The sequence below is a fragment of the Magnolia sinica genome, chromosome 6 (genome assembly GCF_029962835.1).
Source record: "Magnolia sinica isolate HGM2019 chromosome 6, MsV1, whole genome shotgun sequence".
NCBI classification, from domain to species: domain Eukaryota; kingdom Viridiplantae; phylum Streptophyta; class Magnoliopsida; order Magnoliales; family Magnoliaceae; genus Magnolia; species Magnolia sinica.
In genome coordinates, this window is record NC_080578.1 from 80,924,368 (window position 1) to 80,933,576 (window position 9,209).

The 9,209-nt window shown below is 38.8% G+C and overlaps 1 long non-coding RNA gene across 1 annotated transcript; it reads right to left on the reverse strand.

The window, feature by feature from the left end:
- Positions 1-2,940: 2,940 nt before the first annotated feature.
- LOC131248926 (uncharacterized) lies at positions 2,941-4,323 on the reverse strand. The gene is made up of 4 exons (XR_009172555.1): positions 3,997-4,323; positions 3,739-3,888; positions 3,233-3,325; positions 2,941-3,002 (listed from the first exon to the last, which is right to left on the reverse strand). It is a non-coding gene; the product is annotated as an uncharacterized LOC131248926 (long non-coding RNA).
- Positions 4,324-9,209: the final 4,886 nt, after the last annotated feature.

Below are 9,209 nucleotides of genomic sequence, written 5' to 3' on the forward strand. Positions count from 1 at the left end.
GCCCCACCATGAGGATCACCTAGTGCGAACATCATCTTATCACCTCATCAAGTGACCCATACTATATAAAATAGTTTATAGCCATTGATAAATAACAAAATAAAAGTGTGGCCACTTGATGAGTGGATGGGGATGATTTTCATGAAAATTGTTGCTTAATATGGGAAGACCTTGGAGGTCCCATTGGCTAATAAAGTTAACCCATTAGGTAGACCATAACCTGTGGTCCAAACTAGTTAAACTCATACCTTAAATAAATAAATAAATAAATAAATCGGGGCCATCATGATGTATATGTAAGATCCACTCCCACCGTGAGATGTGTAACATGTTAAACATAGAGCCAAAAACCTTTGACAAATCGTTATTGAAAACCTTTCTGAATCAATGTAAATAAGGTAGTATTTTGTAAATTTTTCTAAAGGAAACTTTGTGCCTTTTTTGGATGTGAATCAGATGGCCCATGCCACCCCAGCGATGGTGGTGATGTGTGGGCATTGTGGGACCCATTTTGATGTATATGTTGTATATCCATGCCGTCCATCAGTTTTTCCAGCTCTTTTAGGGCATGGTCCCAAAAATGAAGAACATGTCACCACACCATTGTAGGGGTGGGAGGGGAACACCACCTAATTATCGCAAGGCCTACTTTGGGATTTTCTCTTGTGGGGTACACTAGTACATTGATGATCGAACTTAGCACTGTCAACAGGTTGGGCCAGTTGGGCTTATTCAAAATTTTAAATGTGACTGGCCCGAGCCTAGCCCATTGACTGCCCTAATTGAAGGCAGACACATGCCTTGTAAAATCCAAGGTACAATCATATGGATGGGCCAAGAGATTGTACAATAGTGCTTAGGATTTCGGTTTGTACAAAGTGGGGCCCATTGTTCACAAATCCAAAGTGGTAGTAATGTGGACCCCGCTGTGAGTGGTGGATGTAAATCTCCAAAAACTTATATGCGTGCGTGCGTGCATGCGTGTGTGGTTATATATGGCCGAGCTCATGGGAACTTCCCATGAGGTCGAGTTGTGTGGGCCCACCATCATGCGTGTCGAGCATCTACCTCATCAGTCAGATGCACCGTTCCAATATTCCATGGTGGGCCTGGGGCTTAAAAATTAAGTCAATCCATGACTTGTGTGGGCCACACCACATACAAAAGTTGAGAGGGTTACCCTCCAGTAAAACATTCATAATCATTTGTTGGGCCCACCAACAAGTTTCAGATGCATCCAAATTTCAGGTGCGCCCACCAAGTGCTTTTATATGTTTTTGGCATGTCTTCACATGATTTTAGATGGTATGGCCCACTTGAGTTCCATATACGGCTGATTTTTGGGATATCCCGTAATTTAAAGGCGACCCATCAAATGCACGGTGTTGATGGTTGACATGCATCACGGTGGGGCCCACACAGCTCGACCTCACGGGAAGTTCCCATGAGCTCGACTGCATAGAACCTTTTACCATATATATATATATATATGTATGTATGTATGTATGTATGTATGTATATGCATGCTCACTTATGCACCTACGCACGTGCACACCTTATCACATGTGTCATGGGCGTCTAATCCAAACGGTCCATAAGATGTGGAATCCCATGAAACTCCAGGGGACGAATTTTCACCCCAATCTAAGATTCTGGTGGGCCATATCAAAGAGAAATACAAATCAAGGGAAGAAACTGCTTTCATTTTTCATGGCCCACCAAAGTTTTGGTTCAAAGTAAAAAATTGTGTGTGTGTGTGTGTATTATTACAAAGGGTTGCAAATGGGATGGGTTAGGTTAGGTTGGGTCTAGGGGGCGCCTCATACCTGACCTATTTAAGAATCCACTTGGAATTTTGGACCTAGCCCTGACCCACTAAAATTCAGGCCCGTTTAGGTTAGGTTGAAATCAAAAGGAGTTGACCCTCTAATTTTATGGGTCGATACAAGCCCCCTATCCAAATTCGACCTATTTATCACACAACTCGCATTAAAGTTGATAGGGATGCCAATGGGTACCCAAAGCCGTGGGTACCCGATGAACCCAACCCATGAACCCAAACCAATTTTAATGAGCTCAAGTTCAATCAATTGGACCCAATAAATCAAGTTGAGTTGGGTCCCAACAATAAATTTATCAATACTTTTCTTCTTATTTTGTTTTGGGTTTTGGGTGAAGTCAAGGCTCAACCCATTAATAACCTATGTGGGTAGGTAGGGTTCAACCCAAGCCTAACCCATTAGGAAAATTTTCTAAACCTGACCCATTAAAATTTGGGCCAATTTAGGTTAGGTCGAAATCTAAAGCAACCGTGCCACTAATTTAATAGGTCGATACTGGCCTCTTATCCAAATCCAACCCCATTTATCATAGGGGTCATATTAAGGTCGATAGGGATGCCAATGGGTACCCGAAGCCCTGGCCTATGAACCCAACCCAATTTTAATGAGCTCAGGTTCAATCAATTGGACTGAAGAAATCATGTTGAGCTTGGGTCTAGGCAATAAATTTATCCATACTTTCGTTCTTTATTTTGTTTTGGGTTTTGGCTCAAGTCAAACCAGCTCATCTAGCTCAACCCATTAGAAACCTATGTAGGGTCATCCAGCTCAACCCATTAGTAACCTATGTAGGGTCATCCGGCTCCACCCATTAGGTAGGTTCAACCCCAGCCTAACCCATTATTTAAATGGAAATTTCTAGCTCGAACCCAACCCACTACCCAATTAGTTTGGCTTGAACCCACCTCAAAAGCAGGTTGGGTCTGTTAATCTGACTTAGGCCTCAGGCCAACCCATTTTAAATTAGAGCTAGGCCTGTCAATGGGTCTATATTAGGCCCAAGTCCAACCCAGGTTGGGACTCAAACCCAGAGATGTTCCTTCCTCATGCAAGGTACAATTTCTACAAGGAAAATAAATAGCAACCAAAGTTCAAAGTGGTTTTCCTTACCATCGTTAATTATTTCATACCCCGTTGCCTTCATGATCTTTGGTAGCGCCACTGGAAAATAAAAAAGAAAAAGAAAAAAGAAAAGTAAAAACCAACAGGAACTGTAACTAATTGCTTTGACAAACAGTTGATGACCTGAAAGTGGTTATGCTGCATCAAACCAGCATTCATTTTCAGGTTTTAAAAAAAAAACTATATATATATATATATAAAGAATCTGGCCACAGGCAGCCACATGTTCATCTACCCCCTGTTACAATAATTTATAACAGCATGCATACCTTACAATCATGGCCCAGCCCAACAGGAGTTTTCCCATATGCAATAGAGAAGTTGAGCATTTTCACTTTTCATCTCTCAAAAGCAAAGGCATCCTGAAATAAGCACGCATATATATAATTAAAAAAGCAAAAAATAAAAATCATTACCAAGAAACAGGTTAAGCAGCATAACATAGTTAAAATATGTTCACGAATATTTTCAAACTTTGCGGGTGTGTTTGGATCGGCTATTTGAATTCAGATGACAATAACTATTAGTCTAGTATAGTGTGGCTCCAGATTGCAACTATCCTACTTCAAGTTGGACTTAAGAGACCTATAACTAGCACTACAATATAAGAGTTGCTTCCTCATCACTTTTTAGTAATTCATGAGGCACTGTTCATGATTGTCTTATTCTTTCATATTATAATTCTATATACCTAGGTTCATTGTCTTCTTTTTTTTTTTTTTTTTTTTTACCTTTTCATAAGATCAGTGAAATGAGAAGTTTTCTATATAATTACCTTTAATAGAGGAACTGGAGGTTTGTCTTCCCCGGGTTGAGGCTACCATTCAAGCAACACTCCTTTCCCTCTACAGCCTTACGAATATGTGGGTACATATTCATTGCCATCCTTGAATGGAAATCCCCACCAGCCTTGAAGGCATTCAACCTGCTCTGACAGTTTACAAGATGCATAAAGATCCGACGCTCCAGCTACGAGATAAAGTTTGTTTCCATAATTAAATCTAATGTGGCAATTTTAAAATAAGCTAATCACCTCGCTGACTCAGCTAAGTCAGCCTGGTTTGGCTGAGCTCCAAGTACCAGCCTGAACTCAAATCTTATATGAAAATGGCCCTGCAGATCAATTTTTATATAATTGGTAAGCTTGCAACTGACTTGGCTAAATTGTACTCAGAAATCAGGAAACAAGCTCTGTAATGCCAACTATCACAAAGGATAATAAAGAGCGGAAGCAAATGCTACCAGGGGCTCTGTGTTATCAATAAAATATTTTCTTTGCTCCTCTGATATCTTGATTTTATGAAGGACTGAACCAAAATTTGACAAGAGAAGCATAGTGGTACGAGTAATATCAAGCTTCTATAGAAAAATATAATAAAATATTTTCTTTGCTCCTCTGATATCTTGATTTTATGAAGGACCGAACCAAAATTTGACAAGAGAAGCATAGTAGTACGAGCAAGGTATGCCAAATTGGTTACGTATCGGCCGTATCGGCCGATACGTAACGGTAACGGTGCGAACCGTTACGCGTTTCGGGGCCGTATCGGCTGATACGATTTTTTGTACCAGTATCGGCCGATACGGGCCCGATACGGGCGTAATGGCCGTTACTGCCCGTAACAGTCAGCCGTAACGGTAAAAAAACGGTCATTTTTTTTTTTGTATTTTAAGCTCCGTTTTTTATGTTTTTTTTAAACTTCTTGCTTCCAAACTGTTTCGACCAACCTTGGCTGGATATTTGAGGAAAAAATACATTATATTGCGGATTTTATTGAATCAAAGCTTGGTGGGCCATTTTTCATAAATTTGTCAAAAATAAGTATTTATACTTTTTTTTTACTATGTTTTGCTGTTTTAATCATCTCATATGATGTGTTAATCATAGTAGAACATGTTAATATGCATTTTACAGATTTGAGGTACCATTTAATATTTTTTTAATATATTTTTTTCTATTTACGCATGAATTTTGACCCTTTTTTTTTAAAAATTCGAAAAATCAATTTTTAATGGTTGTTTTGTTGTTTTAATTATGCCATATGATGTGTTAATCATATTAGAACATGTTATATGCATTTTATAGATTTGGGGTGCCATTTTATATTTTTTAAATATTTTTTTCTATTTACGCATGAATTTTGCCCCTTTTTTTTAAAATTCAAAAAATCAATTTTTAATAATTGTTTTGCTGTTTTAATCATGCCATATGATGTGTTAATCATAGTAGAACATGTTAATGTGCATTTTACAGATTTGGGGTGCCATTTTATATTTTTTAAATATTTTTTTCTATTTACGCATGAATTTTTCCTCCTTTTTTTAAAATTCAAAAAATCAATTTTTAATGATTGTTTTGCTATTTTAATCATGCCATATGATGTGTTAATTATAGTAGAATATGTCAATGTATATTTTACAGATTTGGGGTGCCATTTTATATTTTTTAAATATTTTTTTCTATTTACGCATGAATTTTGCCCCTTTTTTTTAAAATTCAAAAAATCAATTTTTAATGATTGTTTTGCTGTTTTAATTATTCCATATGATGTGTTAATCATAGTAGAACATGTTAATGTGTATTTTACAGATTTAGGGTGCCATTTTATATTTTTTAAATATTTTTTTCTCTTTACGCATGAATTTTGCCCCTTTTTTTTAAAAATTCGAAAAATCAATTTTTAATGGTTGTATTGCTGTTTTAATCATGCCATATGATGTGTTAATCATAGTAGAATATGTTAATATGCATTTTACAGATTTGGGGTGCCATTTTATAATTTTTAAATATTTTTTTCTATTTACGCATTAATTATGGCCCTTTTTTTTTTAAATTTAAAAAATAATTTTTTAATGATTGTTTTACTATTTTAATCATGCCATGTGATGTGTTAATCATATTAGAACATGTTAATGTGTATTTTACAGATTTGGAGTGTCATTTTATAATTTTTTTTAATTTTCGAATTAGTGACTTTATGTTTTTATTTGCTTATATTGGATAGGTTTTGCCTTGGAGCTTCTTAGGGTTTAGTTAGAATATAAAATCATCTTTATTAACATAGGTCATACACTCATACTCATATCTAATTATCTAGTATCTACCTAAACCTAAAGAAATGTCTGGGTCTGGCCAACAACAAGTAAGTGATGATATTGGATGGCAACATTGTGAGAGGGTTGGTGGTACTAGGCACCAAATGAAGTGCAAGTATTGTGATAGACTAGTGACTGGTGGAATTACCCGTCTCAAACAATATTTGGCACATCGAAAGGGTCAAGTTGCGCCATGTAGTAGAGTCCCGAAAGAGATAATGCTTTTAATGCAAGCTAGTCTGGATGAGTCGAAGGGTAAACGTGCTGCTGTACAAAAGAAGAAAGATGATATTTTGGATGCAGCTCGACAGGAAGTGTTTGGTCCTGAATATATGGGCATTCGTGATGAAGATATTATTGATTCTGACGAAGATTCAGATCGAGAATTTACTATAGCTAGGAGAGAGAGCTTGCGTCTAGCTCGTGAAGAGGAAGAACGTCGCCGCATATTTGGCACGCATGGGTCAGTGCGTGATACAGGGGGGGCAGTGGGAGTGGGAGTGGGAGTGCAACTGGAAGTGCAACTGCTTCTGCAGGTGGGGGTGGAGGGGTAGGTTTGGTGGGTTACGACGTATGTTTGGGAGCCGACGACAGACATCTTCACATGATGCCCCTATACGTTTGGATGAAGAAGTAAATGAGCCTAGGAGACCCTCTATTGATCCAATCCTATTTAGGAAAGAATCAACTAAACAAAAGAAGATAAAACAAATGTGGAGTAGAACTTCCGTTGAGAAATTAGGTAAAGCAGCAGCAAAGTTATTTATACATGCCAACATACCTCCTAACGCAACCAATTCTCCATATTGACAGGTGGTAATTGATGCAACAGCAGAAGCAGGTGAAGGAATAAAAGCTCCCACGGCTAAGGAGATTAAGGGGAAATAGACAGATGCAGAGTATACGGATGTGAAAGCATATGTGGCTACCTTTAAACCTGTATGGCAAGCCAGAGGATGCACAATCATGTGTGATGGTTGGACTGCCCAACCAGACGCAGCATGATCAACTTCATGGTATACTGCCACTTAGGAACTATATACCACAAGTCAATTGATGCCTCAGAGGCAACAAAAAATTCTACTTATATTAATGGACTAATGGATAAAGTTGTGGATGAGATTGGAGAGGAGAATATAGTGCAGATTGTGACAGATAATGAAGCAACATATAAGCTTGCAGGACATATGTTGATGGATAAGAGAAAACATCTTTTTTGGTCACCATGTGCTGCCCATTATATTGATCTTATATTGGAAGATATTGGGAAGAAGAAGAAGAATGTTAAGGAAATGGTCGAAAGGGTAAGGGAAGTGACGACGTTTATTTACAACCATAATCAAGTAGTTGCAATAATGAGAAAGTTCACGAAAGGACGAAAGTTGATGAGGCTTGCGGTGACTAGATTCGCAACAAACTTTATAGCATTAGAGAGTTTATTCCAGCATAGGGAAGAGTTGAGTGAGATGTTCGCTTCCCGAGAATGGCTCCACACAAAATATGGGAAGAAGACATCAGGAACACCAGTCGAAGTTGTGAACACCATACGGGACAACAAATATTGGAAGAAGGTCAAGGCGATCCTAAAGGTGATGGAGCCACTAATGAGGGTACTCCGTCTTGTTGAATCCGATGAAGCACCTACCATAGGCTTCCTATATAATGCCATGGATAAGGCAAAGTTTGCAATTCAACGTGATTGTAGAAGTTGGCAGACTTATTGGAAGATGATCGACAAGAGATGGACAAAACAACTCCATCACGATCTTCATGCAGCAGGTTACTACCTAAATCCTAGGTATAGATATGCCCAATCATTTGTTGCGAATGATGAAGTTCGTGTCGGGCTAAAAAATGTGATAAAGAGATTAGAGCCTAACTTAGATCTGCAAATAAAGGCATTAAATGAATTAGATACATTTGAAAATCACCTTGGTAGCTTTGGAGATGCTCTTGCACAGCATGCAGTATTTAGATTGCAACTAGCCGAATGGTGGATTAATTTCGGAGAGAGTACGAAGGCTCTCCAAAAAATTGCAGTAGAAGTTTTGAGCCAGACAACATCTTCCTCTAGCTGCGAAAGGAATTGGAGTTGTTTTGCGCTCATTCATTTAAAGAATAGGAATAGATTGCAGACTAGAACATTAGATAGACTTGTCTTCATGCACTACAATATAAAACTAAGAATGCGACGACATCATAGGAGCATTACAGCTGCTGATGACGGAGACTACTGTCCAATAAACTTGGATAATATTTATGATGAGGATGACCCACTTCTACCTTGGTTGGAAACAAGGGAAAAGCAAATTGAAGAGGATAGTGAAGAATTGAAAATTGATGACCCAGAAATACGCAGAGCGTAACAAGAGAGTCGTGCAGATGTGTTGGACCCAGTAAGAGGGGCGGTGTTTATGCCACGTACAGATACGGCTCAAGATCAACAAAAGAGTACGAGCAGTGGTAGCGTGACCGTGTCAGATGAAGACGATGACCTCCCTGCCCCTGGTGCTGGCACTTCTGGTGTTGCTCAGCGCCCTATACAGCCGTCTACAGATCACGATGTCGATGAACAGCGACGAGGTGGTACATGAGGTCAGACTTATGAGTGTACCGAGTCACGATACAGCCAGCAGGAGGTGGGTACATCTAGTGGTGCACCGGGTCCGAGAGGTTCGAAACATCAGCAGGTTCATGGTCTTGGTTATTATGATGGATATTCTTATGGTGAATTGAATTATGATGGTTATACTGAGCCTGTTCCATCACATTCATGTTGGAGTAGCCCTCCCGATCAATATCCATATGATTATAGATATCCAGATCCAAATCCAAGTTACTCATCACAGCAGACGCACTCTCAATCTTAAGATTCTCAACAGCCTGAGTATGGGCACTAGTATGGCTATTCGATGAGCACTGGTGGATATCCTTACTCCGGGTCAGAGTCGTTGCCTAGTCAGGATTAGTCATCCTCTAGTTTTGTTGATCTAGTATTTCTTTCTGGCACTAGATATTATGGATATGCAGCACCTACACCTATTGGACAGCCTCAGCCTGATGGTGACGATGACGATGATGTGGAGGTTGAGCAACCACAAAAAAGCAGATTTTTATTTTGGTGGTGACTTGTGATTGTGAGTATATATT